This window comes from Xiphophorus hellerii, chromosome 3 (assembly GCF_003331165.1).
Source record: "Xiphophorus hellerii strain 12219 chromosome 3, Xiphophorus_hellerii-4.1, whole genome shotgun sequence".
In the NCBI taxonomy this organism is placed as follows: Eukaryota; Metazoa; Chordata; class Actinopteri; order Cyprinodontiformes; family Poeciliidae; genus Xiphophorus; species Xiphophorus hellerii.
The window spans coordinates 14,041,466-14,057,747 of NC_045674.1; the positions used below are offsets into that span (position 1 = coordinate 14,041,466).

Here is a 16,282-nt window from a genome sequence, read left to right on the forward strand (position 1 = left end):
TACAGCTTTTCCAGAGGGCCTCAAACCTTTTGGCTGCTTTTGTTTCCTAATGGTTTCCTTGCCTGGCTTACAAACAGCCATGTCTTGATGGGGTTTCAAGTTGTGCCCAACTCTTTCAGATGATAAACTGAATAGTGCTCAGTAAGATGTTAAAAGATTGAAAGATTGTTTTAAAGCTTAACTCTGCTTTAAATTTCTCCATAACTGGCTCCCCGAACATACTGTATTTGCTGTGTTATTTGGTTTTCTTGATGCTGTTTGTTCATTAATTCAATTCAGCTAATCTATTTAATGCCAATCCACAACTAATATCATCTCAAAGCACTTTGCAAAAAATAATTTCAGTTCAATTATACATACAGTACAGACCAAAAGTTTGGACACACCTTTTAATTCAATAAGTTTCCTTTATTGTCATGACTATTGACATTGTAGATTCACACTGAAGGCATCAAAACTATGAATAACACATGTGGAAATATGCACTAAACAAAAAAGTGTAAAACAACTGAGAATACCCCTTATATTCTAGTTTCTTCAAAGTAGCAACCTTTTGCTGTGATTACTGCTTTGCACACACTCTGCATTTTCTTGATGAGCTTCAAGAGGTAGTCACCTGAAATGGTTTTCACTTCATAGGTGTGCCCTGTCAGGTTAATAAATGGGATTTCGTGCCTTATAAATAGTCATGAAAATAAAGAAAACCCATTGAATTAGAAAGGTGTGTCCAAACTTTTGGTCTGTACTGTACATTCCTATTGATCCTAGTTATAAAACAGTACAGTATGCTCAATTAGTTATTCAAAGTAGTTGAAAAGTTTCTATTTAAGGAAACCCAGCAGGTTACATCATTTATACAGCAAAACAACTACAAAGAGATGTATAGTGTTTACTAGTGACTTCTGAAGACAAATGACTGCACCAGTCTTTATTTAGAAGAATCAGAGTAAATGAGGGTAAATGTGAAACATGCAGGTCCGTTGTTAGCCGTGCTGGTGCCCTAAACACAAATCCTTTGTGGTGGACCAGCATGCAGAGTACAAAGTAATGCATCGGCTCGACATTCTCAACCTCAAGCCCTCACTGCTTTACCCTGCACAGACAATGGGGGCAGACGGCGGCTGCCATCGGTAAAAGCATGTTAGAAGTGGGGAAGGGTGGGTTTATGTTCTTACTTTTTTCAATTTTCATTGTCAGATACTGTGCTATTTTACAATAAGTCTCCAAACGTACATACCATGCGTATTCATATCATACATCATCCTTGCATACCAATACTTCTTATTTTGCATATTATACTACATAGATAATCCGTCGCTTGCCTGGCAAGTAAAAACATAGTGAATTATATCCGTTTCATATCACGGAACGTCAAGGGGCCAAATGAAGCAGCTAAAATAAGCAACATAATGTTTTATATTCAGGGGCCGAGAGGGGACGTGGTGTTTCTGCAGGAGACACACCTGTGTAGTGACGGGATTTGCGCATTAAAAGGGGCAAGTTCAGTCATCTCTATCATTCAAAGTTCAGTGCTAGTGCTAGAGGAGCTGCGGTTTTGATTCAAAGCCATGTTCCATTTGAGCCAGAAAACATTGTAGCTGACTCATCTGGTAGGTTTGCTGTGCAATACTCCTGTTATCTTAGCTAGTGCCTGTGCACCAAATTGGGATGATGAACAGTTCATATCCAGGTTTTTTACCTCCATTCCAGATACTGAAACATACTAAATAATTACAGTAGGTCGGGTTTTATTTTGTTCAAAATGCTGAATTAGACAGGTCCTTTTCCAGGTCGTATTCCTTTAGAAATTCTGACAAATTATTAACTTGCACTGCAGCAGTGTTAGCAGACCCATTGAGGTCTAAATTTCCAGTTTAAAAAAATCATTTTCTCTTTTTCTGTATGTCCATTATTGTTATCCTAGAATACTTTTTTTCTCTTAGATAACAGATAATCACTAATATACAGTCATCCAACTATTATAGCATTGTCATTTCACATTATGCTCCCTCATCATTAGATATGTATTTCCCTACTTACAGACTTTCCCTAAAACTATGGAGATTCAACTCACATTTACTAGCTAATGACCCCTTTGTAGATTCCTTAAGATCGACTATAGTTATTTTGCAACTTCAATCTGAATAAGATCTTTTAACTACTTAACTACAAATAAGGCAGAACTGCAATTGTTCAAATCTAGACAATGAAATTTTTAGTCGGGGGACAAAGCTGGAAATTTCTTGCCCAGGGAACTATAGCTACCATCGGGTGTTACTCTTACTGATCCAAAACAGATAAATGAAACATTTGCCAGATTTTATTCTGATCATTCTATGATTCTAATGGTTAATATGCTCATCACTATTGAATCTCCCAGAAAAGATTAGGAGTTGGTGGAAAATTCAACCTGCCCAACTTCTTCAACTGAGGTTATGAATACTCTTGGTGCTTTACCAAGAAGCAAATCACCAGATAATGATAGATTCACAGTCCAAAGTGATTTTTTGACCTGTGAGATTTCTCTGTTTATGCTCCAGTTTAGCACAACCGGAATTTTAGACCATCAATTGTGGACGCTGCTTTTCAAGTTGAATCTGATAATGCCATGAACTCTATTAACAAGTATTACTTTCATGTCTTTTTATTGACCTTTCAACCATACTTAATCTCACCTCTCCCAACTTTTTAGTTTTTTCAAATATGTCACTGTGTCTGGAAAATCGATACTGAATTCTCAAATCTCCCCACGCAGATTTTGTCAGATATTGATAAACCACAACCAGAAAAAAATAGAATATTTCCCACCTTTTTTGTGTCTTGGACTGTACCCCCATCCTTCGCAGTCTTCCCACACAAAAATCCTTTGTGTGGGAAGACTATTCCAGTCTTCCCACAATAAACAAAGATGTTATGGCAACAGGATCTAAAACTTGAAGACCAATGGGACAACATTCTTAAATAAGTGCACAACTCCTCTATCTGTGCCCGACATTGGCTAATCCAGTCAAAATTCATACACAGCATCTACTGCACTAATCGCAGATTCTCAAAAATTTATTCGATACTTGTAACTGAAGTAACCAGTCCCCTGTCAATCTCATGCACATTTTGGCCATGTCCAAAATGGATACACACTTGGTCTATAATACTTCATACCCTTCGCATGGCGTACAGTTTTGAGGCTGATACGCACACCCTCTCTGGTCTTTTATGTATTCCACAAACCAACACTTTATTAGAAGTACAGCGTAGTATGGCTTTCTGTACGCTACTGGCCAGGCACTTAATGTTGCTCAACTAGAAACACAACTTACCCCCATCCTACAGTTGATGGGTCTAGGAAGTCCTGTTTAGCATAAATGTAGAGAGGCTGAAGTTTTCTCTTAAAGGTTTTCTGTGGAAATTTGATAGAACCTGCATCGCCTTGCGACGGAGTGGCGTACCTCGGGGGAGTCTGGAGGAGGTTCTTTCTTCTGGAGCAAATGTATTACTTTTATGTTGCTTGGCTTATATTTATTAAAATGCTTCGATAATTTTCATTAATGACTAATTAATGATTTTTCACCAGTCAGATTTTATGGCGTCTCCCTGACCATTTGGTGCCCTTTGTGCAGTACATTATGCATGTGGAGCAAAACGTCAGACTTTGTTTTGTTGGAAAATAAATTTCAAAACAATGTATAATTTTTGCTACACTTCATCATTACACACCACTTTGTTCTGTTGAGTGATAGAAAATAGAAATACACTGAAGTCTTTGTAATGTGAGAAAATGTAGAAAAGTTCAATGGAATCAGCCTTGAGAACATTTTTGCAAGGCACACATCATTTATTAATCCCTTTGACAATTTCCCTGAGGGAAAATCCCAAAGGTATTAATAAAATTTCCTTTCTATCTATCTATCTATTAAAACCACCTTCAAGGCTCTTTAAGACTGATGTTGCTGCAGCATGCAACACAAGTAAGACTCACAGATGCATAACACCCCATCTCAATATGACATATCACGTGAGCTCCAGCCATTCCCTTGTAGTTTTTATAAATGCCCCCATTTCCTCTTTTTAATAACCACTTATTGTGTCATTTCCTGCCCCATCCATCATCATGAGTGACCGCACATGTCATGCACAACGCCACGCTCCGCAAAACATTCCAGAACATCTTTTCAACCTCGTTCATTACTTCTCTTAATTCTGATTTCCCCCTTGTGTGGGTGTGTCAGTGTCACTGCAGTGTGAATACACGGTGCACATGGTGTGTGTGCGCGTCCCATGGAGATGGTCCCAAGGTCTTCTCTCATCCAAAATGGTGAGTTGTGTGTGTTTCTGTGAAGTATTCATTGTTTGTGCAAATCTTGCTCTTGTTGAGTGAGTGCTTGTGTCTGTCTGCATACCCATGGGGCTCTCCCCTGAATGTACTTTCTATGAGTTTGTGCGACTGTCTGTTGCATGCAGTCATGAGAAGCTCTGTGCCTTAGCTGCTACCAGACTTGTATTCCCAAAACACGCCGCAGGGCTTTGGCTCTGGTTCGTGTGCATGCAGTTGTGTGTGTGTGCACCTGTTTGATTGTAAGTGTGGGTAGGAACTGCTTGCTAAATTGTCCCTTGGTGTTGTGTTTGATTGTGCCTTTGTGTGTGATTTTGTTTATTAGTCTATCTGCCAGAGTGTCCAATTACTTGTCTCTGTCTATCTCCACTTGTTTGTTAAGAGACTTCCTGTCACTTTATTTTAGTTTTTGTTTTGATGTCTTTGTTACTCCTGGTCCAAAGGTGGAGCAAATTTAGAGCAGATGTTTTATCTTAGCGTTGCTCTACAATAGCAGCTGACAGGTGCAGAATAGGATGCCAAGCTTAGCTCATGCTCGAATATCCATAAACTTTAATATCTGATAATTGCAGTATTGTTTCACACATTCTGTGAAAGGTCTGACATAACACTTTAAGCTGTTTCAGTAAGTGAATGCAGACAGTGGGTTCTGTAACAATAGGGTGATAAACTAATCAACAGAGAAGGTAATTTAAATGTTATTTGTGTTATTTCTGTTTAATCTTTAATGTCTTTTTTGATGATGTCCTAACACAACAATTTCCTTCAGGAGATTAATAATGTACCCACCTGATTTTGAGAGGGGCGTTTCTATTGCTTTTCATCATGATTATTAGAAACGCACTGAGAAACTGGTATTTGATCAAAACAGGATGGTTTTAATCTAGACTGGCCCTCACTGGTGACTGCGTGTGAAACCACACCATACTTATTGTTAAGCTAACAAAAATCCTTTGTGTGGCAATTGAAACTAGGAAAAAGATCATTTAAAAAAAAAACACTAATAACTTAAAGAAACTTTGCAATATTATATTATAGTCATAGTTCCTTCATTTCACAATAGTAAAACCTTATCTTGAAAAAAAATCCAGCCCCCAGTTTGACATTTTTCTTTATACAGAGAGTCTGAACACTTGACTGGTGAGAAACCATTGCTTCCTGTAGGTGAAAACTAATGAAGTTTTAAACAGATGTACAGTACAGACCAAAAGTTTTTACACACCTTTCTAATTCAATGGGTTTTCTTTATTTTCATGACTATTTATAAGGCAAGAAATCCCACTTATTAACCTGACAGGGCTCACCTATGAAGTGAAAACCATTTCAGGTGACTACCTCTTGAAGCTCATCAAGAAAATGCAGAGTGTGTGCAAAGCAGTAATCACAGCAAAAGGTTGCTACTTTGAAGAAACTAGAATATAAGGGGTATTCTCAGTTGTTTTACACTTTTTTGTTTAGTGCATATTTCCACAAGTGTTATTCATAGTTTTGATGCCTTCAGTGTGAATCTACAATGTCAATAGTCATGACAATAAAGGAAACTCATTGAATTAAAAGGTGTGTCCAAACTTTTGGTCTGTACTGTATCTGATTTTACCCAATCTCTAATGTTTTAGATGAAATATGTAATGTGCCAGCTTGGTCATGAAGAAAGCTACGCTATGAAGCTTACCGGAAATTTCATGCACTGCAAACAACTATTTCCCACTGAGAAGAGAGAAGCTCCAACTTTAGTTGCTCAATATTTGGATGACCAACACAGATTGAACGACTTTGTTCACTTCATCTGCTGCCGATGCTAAACTACAACCATAGGCAGACTAAGATTCACAAACAGAGAAGAAACTTGACATCATCGCTCACAACTCCTCCTTTTGTTCGCTGATTGGCCAGGATGAAATGCATCCTGAGTACTCAAGCTCAATAGGAGAAGTCCCAGATGGAAAATTGCAAAGGAAGGCAACAGCCAGGACGGTAAAACCCTATTTTACAGAAACTGTAATCAATAAACACTCACTAAGAAAGGCTGTAAAAGAAATTTCAAATATTGCTCTTATATCTTACATTACAGTCATTTTCTTATTTTTGTATTGTAATTAGTCAAAATCAGTATATGTAGGCCCATTCCTTGAAAGAAAAAACATTCTGATCTGTAAATCTGAAATGAATCCGTCTCTATTTGGTCTAATTAGTGAAGGCACTTCAAGTTGTCACTGGAAAAAAGCAGTGACAAAACTCATAAGAGGAAATTATAGGTACCTTGCCTGATAAGCTGGTGACTATCAGATAAAATTGAAATTAAAACATGTGAATTCATTAATTTCCATCTGATTTCTTAATATTCTATCCTATAATCCAAATATAGACTTCAGTAAATATAGATGTTCTCGGGCCTTGCCCAGGAATTATAGACAATAATCAGCACAAAGATAAATGACCACCGACAGGTTAGTTTTATGCTCTAAAAATTTACAGTATGGTATTTCTATTAATTTCTATTAAGGCTTTACCACTGTCTATTTTGAATTTGAACACTGACTCTAAATTATGTAAAAATAATGTGGAAAAAAAACAAGACTTTTTTTTTTCTTATTTTGCTCTTGAAGAGCAAACAAAGGCAATACATGTCTTACACAAAAATTAATATAAAATTATGATAATTTCAATACAGACCAAAGTTTTCGCGTCTTCAAACTGTTAACCTCAAAACTGTCTGAAGGTTTGTCACAATTAGATCCTTTTGCAAAACAAGAAATCCTGAACTAATCTTTCGGTATCAAGAGACAACAGTTTCAGACCCCTAAAGGGTTTTCCATAACTTACTAATCCTGCCATTTAAATAATGTTTAATGGTAGAAAAAGCGATGGCTGCAAGAAGTATAATGGATTAATGCCCTATTTCCTCCAGTTACTGCCCACTGCTTGTCAGCTGGTTGAAAGGAGGCTTCTACACTTTACATTCACTAGCAACTAATACAAATTCATCTGCTACAAGTATTTCTACTGTTAATAAACAAGAATACCAAAAGGGCAGAAACTAAAGAAGCGAAACCTCTCACCTCCTTAAGTTAAGTCTGTATCTAAATAACAAGTGCAGCTACAGGACCATGTCTGTAAAGCAGCTAACATTATAACTATAAATATCAATGTGTATTATGACATGCATTGGCATAAATTGTCTCTTTTTTGTTTTGTTTTCATTCTTTTGAGAAATACTTTAAAATTTTTTACTCAAGGTTATCGTAACGTGACTCAAAAACAAAACAGAGGGTGAGAAGCTCACTTGGTTTCCAGAATATGTGCAAAATAAACTCTCAGACTCCCAAACCAACTATTCTCTCTGCCCAAAAGGATCTGCATTTACAAAGGACATATAAGGACACCACCAAGACTCCCTAGTTCTAGAGGCAAACTGGGAGATTATTCTTGTGTAGCATAATGCTGCAACAGGCATGTAAATTTTTTTTATAAATAATTTAAACTCCAAAATCTTCACAGCTTCACTGAGTCAAACAGGACATCCTGCAACTGTTGAATTATTACTTTTTCATTAATAATCTTCAAACAAAGCTTATAACTCACCTTTACGCTCTTGTTCTACTGCTAAATGTGATTTCCTTTTAATGTATTTACACATTTTCTTTTATGCCATCAAGATTTTATTGTTTTCTGTGAATTTCATTAGTAAGTTCATTATTACTTTGTTGTGTCATTGTTTGCCTCTTTCATTTGAATAATTTAATCATTTTAATCATTTCTGCCACCATTTTTTTCACAGCAGATAAATAATGATGACTGAATTTGATTTGTTTTTAATAACCAGACATTCAGTTTGTGGTAATGTAGAAATAATGAACCAGGAAAGACCTGACATGAAAGATGCTGCAGAACTGTGGATATCTGGCAAACTAATTATCTCAGCTTTAACTGCACGACTGCACACACACGGTTCTTCCTCAGAAGGCTTGCTGCCTTGGTCTTATAACTGTCAGCTCTTTAACTTTTAATTTTACGTGCAAAATACTGTTGCATTGACTGTCGGAAGCATTGAGCGAGTTTGGGCAATAAGAACCTTAAAAGTGCTATCGGCAATTAAGACTTTGGTCGTGGATAACAGCCTGCCAATCTGTGTCCCCAGCTGCTTTCAAAGGAGGGCAGTCTTTTCCGAAATGATGCGGATTTATTTAATGAGTTCAAGTGAGAGACGGTATCAGAGGAAATAGAAGATTTGTGGTTAAAGAGTTTGACATCTGTTGCTGTGTCTTCCAAGCAAACTGCAGGGAAATAATTGCTGAAAAACATTCTTGTCACACAACTCCTCACTACCAACTCCATAGTTCCAACAGTCTGCAGAAGAGTCCAGAGATGCACCCTGGGAGAAGAAAGTACTGTAATCACTCCAAAACAGCCGCCTCTGATCTCGTTAAAGGCTAATTGATGTTCTATGTTAACGAGCTTTACCTTAATTAGTGGTATTAAAAGAACACTGGGTGGCACGTGTAGCTAGGGAAAAAAGTGGGGGTTCTGGTGGGCTGCAGGATTGAGGAAACAACCCACTAATGTTGCATCAAACACAAGATGAAAGGGCTGGGAGGTGGGAGAGTAAACCAGTGCAGAGGAAGTCACAGGTTGCAGGGGTGAAGAAAAAGATGGAAAAGACTGGGGCGAGAAAAGGCAGGGGTATTGGCAGAAGAAAAGAAACAAGCAAATGAGGGGAAGGAGAGTTGACGGGGGGAGGAATGGGCTGTAAGCTTGAGGCTTTTCTGAGCTGAAGTCAAAGAATCAATGGGATGAAATTGATGAGGACCGTGGAGTTGAAGCAAACAAGCTCACAAATGTTGACTCTGCTCCTCACATTTCTCCAACCTTTGAGATCTAATTCCAATCAGCTTCTCTTACCTTCATCATCATGCCTGCCCTCCACATCCTCGTTCTCCTCACACCTTCTGACTGATTGTCTGCTCTCACCTCCCCTTCCCGCCACCCCCCTCTTACAACAGCTGGTACAGTACAGATCTCTGGGCGACCGTTCAACGGAGAAGGGACACTGAAGGCAACACTTCAGGGGCAGCAGTGCATGCAGTACACTGCTGCAGTACGCCTGCATGTGCTTACAATCTCAAAAAGGGGGTTTGTGAGGGGAAATGATGAACTGAATAGATCATCCGGGAGGGAAGCAGAGAATGCAACTCGGACAGAAATGAAGGAAATAAAAACACATTTGTTTCAATTACAAATGCATCCAACGGCCTCCCGGTGCAGGCCTATAAATTTGACATTGTCACTCTCAAGCACTGCAGTAAATCCGTGAGTAGAAACACTGTGCCTCTCCATTTTACAGGTCAACATCATCATGTTCTCCCTTGGTGGTCTTTACAGTCAAAAAACCCCTTGATTCTTTTCTAATACAAGAAAATAAAATAAAATAACGCTTTTTTTGGCAAGGAAAACTTATTCTCGACAAACAACTTAAGTAAAATCTCTGTCTCTCTCTCACACACGCACACACAAACACGCAGACTCCTGGTAAAATAAATAAAGCGTCGGTTCCAGCTGTCTGAAGATTCTTCGGTGGCAACAGAGGGGATAACCGTGGGCCGCTATACGCCCAAATATTCAGCGTATCGGGATATAAATAGATCAAGAGGGTGGGAAAACTGATCGGCAATCTTGCAGTGGCTTTTTAAAACGAAGTACACATTCACGCACAGACACTAAGCACGCATGTGGAGAAAACGAGCATCAATTAAAACCTCCGCAGCAAAGTGAAGCATGAAAACTGTTGCCAGTTTTTCTCTTAAACTGAACCCAAACTCTGTCGTTTTTTTCTTTTCTTTTTTTTTTTTTTACCAAACATTTCCAGAAAGACAGGATCGGTGCAGCCTCAAGGTTCTTTGGTGTGCATGATTAATTGAACTGCCGGTAAACTGTGTGCGTGAGCGTCTATCCCATCTGCGCCTGTGAGTTTTTCGGGCGCAGCAATGACAGAGGGGTCAAAGCCCCAGCGCGCCGGCTGCTTCCAACCTCCATCTCTCCATCAGAAGCGTCGCTACACGCGAATGCCGACATCCGACTGCTCATTTATTCCATGTATCAATGACGCGCAGCATCCTCTCACTGCCCGAGCCGCAATTAATCCAAAGCAGCAGCATCAGCAGCAGCAGCAGAGGGTCTGTGTGCGTGTTTGGAGCAAAAATGCGCACTGCAAATCTGAACCGGATCAAACAAAAATGTACTTACTGAATTTCACCAGCCTTTCCCCCCTCTCTTCCTGCGTCCCTCCATCCTTTTTCACATCCTTGCTTTTTGAGGTATCCGTTTTGCGGGTGTCCCCCACCACCACCGCCACCTCCGCCACACGCGCGCACACGCACACTGACACGCACACTGTGAAAATATATATCTGTATAAATATATATGTTCTACATGTATTCAATTTCTCCCGATCTCTCTCTTCACCTCTGTCGCTCCCTCTCTCCTCTCTCTCACACGCACTCTCTCCAGCTCTCCCTCTTTCCCTCTTCTTTTGTTAAAATTCAGTATATGCGCTCCGTCACCTAGCAACCGTCAACCTCCCTCTCTCCCCCTGTGTCTCTCCTCCTTCCCCCTCCTCCCTCCCTGCCTCTCCATCTCAGGCGACACGTGTTGAATGCTAAACTTAGCGGTCCGGAATAAAATTAATAAAGGGATAGGATGCGCTCTCTATCTCCCCTCCTTTCTCAGTCTTCCTCCTCGTATCATAATGCAATATAAATATTTACTAGAACCACTCAGCCCTCTCATGCCCTCTTCCCTATTGTCGCTCCGCATCCCCCCTTCCTTCCCTCTCTCCCTCCATCCATCCATCCATCCATCACTAGTTCCCTCCCCGCATCCCTCCCTCACCGTCCTGCGTTTTTTTTTACCCCTTTCTTTTTACCGCTGCCTCCTATCGCCTCTTTCTGCTTCTCCAAGCAAAACGGAGGCGCCACACCAGCGTCTGTGGATCCACATGTGAGTGTCACCCAGGCAGATGCCTGGTGCGTCTTAGCATGGAGAGGTGCAGCTTCATAGTCTTGCTTGCATGCGCCTGTGCATGTGGATGGATGAGTGGAGCAGCATGTAACTAGCGTGCCATGCGTGCGCAGCTAGCAGTCAGCGCAGGGGACATGCAGTGTTTCAGAGCTGCAGTTCAGATTCTTAATTCTGATGTTTCGGCTGCAGAGTTTCAAATAAATTCAACCTAACTTTTCTTGTCTGTTTAGTGAGAGAAATGCAACAGGAGGTTTATTGCTTGCGGCGTATTTTTTTGCTTCTTTTCATCCAATAATCTCTGAAAGTAGAAGAAGTTGTGTTTGGTCTGAGATGTAGAAACTGTTATTCATCTGCATCAGTGGTTTTCAGAATACAAATTTTGAATGAAGCATTTGCAAGGTATGGTTGACTTAAATATTATTTTACCAACATGTTTTTTTCTGACTAAAAGAATCATTTTTGGAGTGCAGCCAGAGTCCTGACTAGAACCTGACAGAATCTGTGGCCAAACTTTACGCTGATGGTAAGGAGGCCTCCAAACATCCAAAAACAGGTCACCAATTACAAGAATGGCTGTGAATACTCATGTAAATGCGACTTCTTGGTTTTCTATTTTTAATAAATTTGTGAAAAACTCACACTTTTTTACATTGTCATGATAAATATTTGTATGTAAAATTTTAAGGAAAGAGACTATTCCAATACAAGGCTGTATTTCAAATTGTAAGTGAGGAAAAAGTGATTTTTCATATCCACGTATATCAGTTCATGTTTTCGTCAGGGCTGCATAAAAAATATAGTTAATTTGAGGAAGAGGGTTTTTTAGAGCACATGGGAAATCTGTCAGTCCTAGTGACCAGCTGAATATTAATGACTAAAATTAAGGTACACAAGATACTTTAGTATTTATTCTCATTGGTGTATAAATATTGCAAGACAATCTAAAGCAATTTTTAAAGTTGAGCTGAAAAGGTAAACTGAAGACATTTGAAAGAAAACTTCAAGCACATTTAGTTTCTCTAATAGTTGCCTTTATTTATTTATGCTCATCAAACAAGACTGTTCTTTGTTTAAAGTACTTACATATGTAGTTATATGAAAAAGAAACTCCAATTAAGTGAACTTAAGCAGATTAAGTAAAGCTGAAGTTTGCATAAATTGCTCAACTTTTTTAATGTAGTAAATGAAATTTGCAGTACACTATAATATCTAATTACTTATCCACAACCAAAGCTTAGTTTTTTGAACCAGAAACTACTTACTTAAAAAGAAAATACTTGATTGAAACACAGATGTAGCTTAAGAGTCTACATTTTCGCCTTAAACATCTTAAAACTAATTTTTGTGACAAAAAAGTGTTTTAATTAGTTGCTACTGCTGGTGGCACAATGCATTGTGGGATACCTTGCTGGCCAATACTGTTACATATAAAGTCCAAAAAGGAAAAAAATCAATCATTGCGACATATAAATACAAAGTCATGTTGTGCGATTTAAGTATTGCAAAGCTAAAATAACTTGATAAATTTTGTTTAGCTGTCATAAACTAAATGAGCACCTTAATGACTTCTGCTAGCTTATAATCATCTCTACTTCAAATCGCCGCTGGTCCGTTGGTGCTTGTGAACTCTGATGGCTTATGGGTAGTATTTAGTGTTTTTAAATGAAACAAAGACAAGATTGTTTTTTGTTGTGTGGATTAACTTAAGAGGATAGGCTCTTAGTACTTAAACAATTGATTTTCTGAAAAAAAATTTACAATGTCTTGTTCCTTGACCAAGTATTTTTGACCCGAATGCTACATATTTTTGTGTAAAGATACTAACTTGAATTTTTATTGTTGATTTCACAGATTCAGTTATGTAAATTTACTTCACCACAGATTCCATTTTTTTTTTTTCCCATTTTTTTTCTCCAAAGAGTTTTTGCGGCGCTAGTGGCTCGTATTTTTTTGACAGTAGGCAGACAGGAAGGAGGGTGAGGAGAGATATGCAGCAAAGGTCGTCGGGACCGGGAGTCGAACCCGCGACGTCCGCGTCGAGGACTAAGGCCTCCAAACGTGGGGCGTGCTAACCCCCTGCGCCACCACAGCATGCCCCAGATTCAATTTTATTGGTGTAAGCAATATTTAGAAAATTTGGCTATCCCCTCAGATCAGGCCTTCATTAACTTAAATCTACTAGTTGTGTACAATTATCTGGAAAGATAGAGTGAAGCAAATTTTAAAGCAATAAAAACTAAATCTGTGCCAATAATCAGTAGCTATAGGCTTCCCTAATGAGATGCTCAGCATTCTGCTAATTAAATAATGACCAGCAAGGAGAAAATTACAACGCAAAGCTTGTTTGTGTAGATGTGTTTACAGTTTCCAAGAAAAAGATACACTTCCTGGGAGGATTGTTTAAGCAATTGTAAATCAAAACTCCAATTTAACTGTAAAAAAAAATGTCAGCAAGATTTAGCAGATTTAGCAGTCTGGAGTTGTGGTTCGATTATTTACTGTGCAGCACAGCCTACCAGAAGAAGAAAACGCCTGTCTGCAGCCTCAGAGCAAAATTTACCTACGTTGGACTATCTCAAGAGCCAAAAATTTAATATCTAAGCAAATAGATAAATTCTCAAGCAAAACTGCTAGGCTTTCACACAGCTAGAATCAGTCTGCAGGAAACAAGAAATCCAGCAAAAAAGAATTCTAGTCAGGTAAAAATAAAAGACCTGATATGGTCTTAAAAGAGATTTTACCCAAAACTGATAGTATGCACTGAGATGTTTACATAAGGCCTTAGAAAAAAATTATTGTTAGAAATAACACTGTTACACTAAATTCAGGAGGGTTCATGTATGACTCGCCTGGACCTGTTGCCCTTCCAGCCCGATCTCATAAGTGGAAGACAATGGATGCATGGTAGATAATTAGCATTAATGGAAAGAATAAGAGGTAATTTTCAAAATTAGTTAACAAATGTATCATCAGTAGACAAATATGTGTATACTATTGATTAAATAAAAGGAACACACATTATCTACAATTAAAACACTAAAAAAACAAATCTATTTATTTGTCAGTCTTTTCTAGTGCCTCCCTCACTCTAAGAGGGGATTGGAAAGAAGGGATGTGAAACCGACTGGAACCATCCAGTTTTTAGTGCCACATCCACCAGGCATGCAAAGAGGGGACCACTAATAATCTCAGCATGGTACAGCAAAAACAAAGGCAACAACTGACATTTCTTTAAACCTTTGATGCCATTTTTAAATAAGAGTAAATCTGTGATCGAGTGATAGATATTTAAAAATGGCCTGCTATGACACATAAAAATACATTTTGTTGTAATTGAAATCTTTACTATGGTATCTTAAAATATTACTAAATTACCTCTGAGGTTAATAAATATATATATTTGCATTAATTGAAATATTTAATGGAAAATACAGGCGTGGAAAATAACTTGTAATTCTAATTTTCCACACTAATTTATTATTAATGACTTATGTTAAATGTTTATTTTGTCTCATCCTTTTTCTGTAGCAGAGACATCTTTACTGTGGTTACACAGAGCAGAACATAAAAGATTTATCAAAGATTAAAAAGAGAAACTGTTGAAGTGTTTTTTAATGACTTGATTAATTATTAGCATTGCTGCTCCCAAACAGCCACACACACACACACCCCCACACACACACCTACATGCCGCCACACACAGCTACTTCCACCTGGTTATTACCAATCTGAATGTTTTGTGATGGAGTGACGCTGCCCCAGGGACAAAAATAAACGGCTGCTTGTTACTCTGCTTGAGCACTGATCTATGGTCAGTATTAGGACTCAGTCCATATGGCAATAAAAGTTAGGGTGTAGGGCGTTGGAGCCGATCCGCTTGCCCCGTCCCAGTGATTAAGTTCCAGGTGTTACAGAGAGACTGGCGGTGCGCTGTTCCTGTGTCAAATGATTTGTGATAAGGGAGCCGTATCTGGTTTAGTGATGCGTTTGCTGCTGCTGCAGTGGCATTAATAAGCCAGATACACATCACCTATTCATATTTTCTGCCACGGTGAAATGGTGAAACCAGCTGTTGTGCTCTTCATATTTCTCTTGTTATCTGTATTTGCCAAATGCATTCATCTTCATTTGCATTCATCAATCAATTCATCATCACGCGCTCTTCTCCCTTCCCTCCTGTCTCTGCTTGGCCTGCAGTCTATGGAAATACTGGAGTGGCGACATTACGGTTTATGAGGCATGTGATGGTATGTGTTACTGTATTTACTTCAAGTCCGTATTGATACGCTTTTGTTGCATACAAAGGTTTACATTGTCTGAGAGCAGTTACATGATATTTACAGTGTGGGAACATTTTCTCTTCCTGTGATTAGGGCAGGTTGGATGTATTGTACAGGCACATTGCTTTAGTGGTGTGCGTCTGTGCTTGTTCTGTGTGTGAAAGAGTGAGTAAGTGTTATTCAAAGTTTCATTTATGTTTGTTCGTGGAATCTGATGTGACTTGGTTCTTTGTTTTTCTTTAGTTGTGGATTTATTAACTCTGAGCTACAAACCCAACAAGTAACTTTGTGTATTCTTACAATCTCATACAGAAACCACACAAACATACACCAATAAGATGTGCAAAGATTGAGTAGAAATACAGTTGTTTTGCCCACTGGCAATTTCACTTTCTCTTTCTTTGTTTTTTTTTCATTTTTGTTTTGTTTCTTTGAGTGTAGTTGTATTTTTAACCAGAAGAGGCACCGTTATTATAAAAATGTAGGCACATGTACAGATACAAATTATAACTAATATTCAGCTTGACCTGCTTTTATTTTGCATAGCCACATTATATTGTCCAATTTTTGTGAAAATCCCTCAAAGTTTCTGCTTCAGGTCATTCTGAAAGTTACAAGGTAGTGTGATCAAACAAATAAATTAGGACATTCAATGAAA

The 16,282-nt window shown here is 38.5% G+C and overlaps 1 protein-coding gene across 3 annotated transcripts in view; it reads right to left on the reverse strand.

The window, feature by feature from the left end:
• The window catches only part of grin2db (glutamate receptor, ionotropic, N-methyl D-aspartate 2D, b), a 98,077-nt gene extending 86,908 nt beyond the window's left edge, over positions 1 to 11,169 (reverse strand). For 2 of the 3 annotated variants that reach the window (XM_032559085.1, XM_032559084.1), the window contains exon 1: positions 10,571 to 10,912. The gene's annotated coding sequence lies outside the window, so the exon portion shown is untranslated. Of the gene's footprint in view, positions 1 to 10,570 lie in introns of all 3 variants that reach the window. The other variant, XR_004338767.1, reaches the window with a different exon arrangement.
• Between the last annotated feature and the right edge of the window lie 5,113 nt (positions 11,170 to 16,282).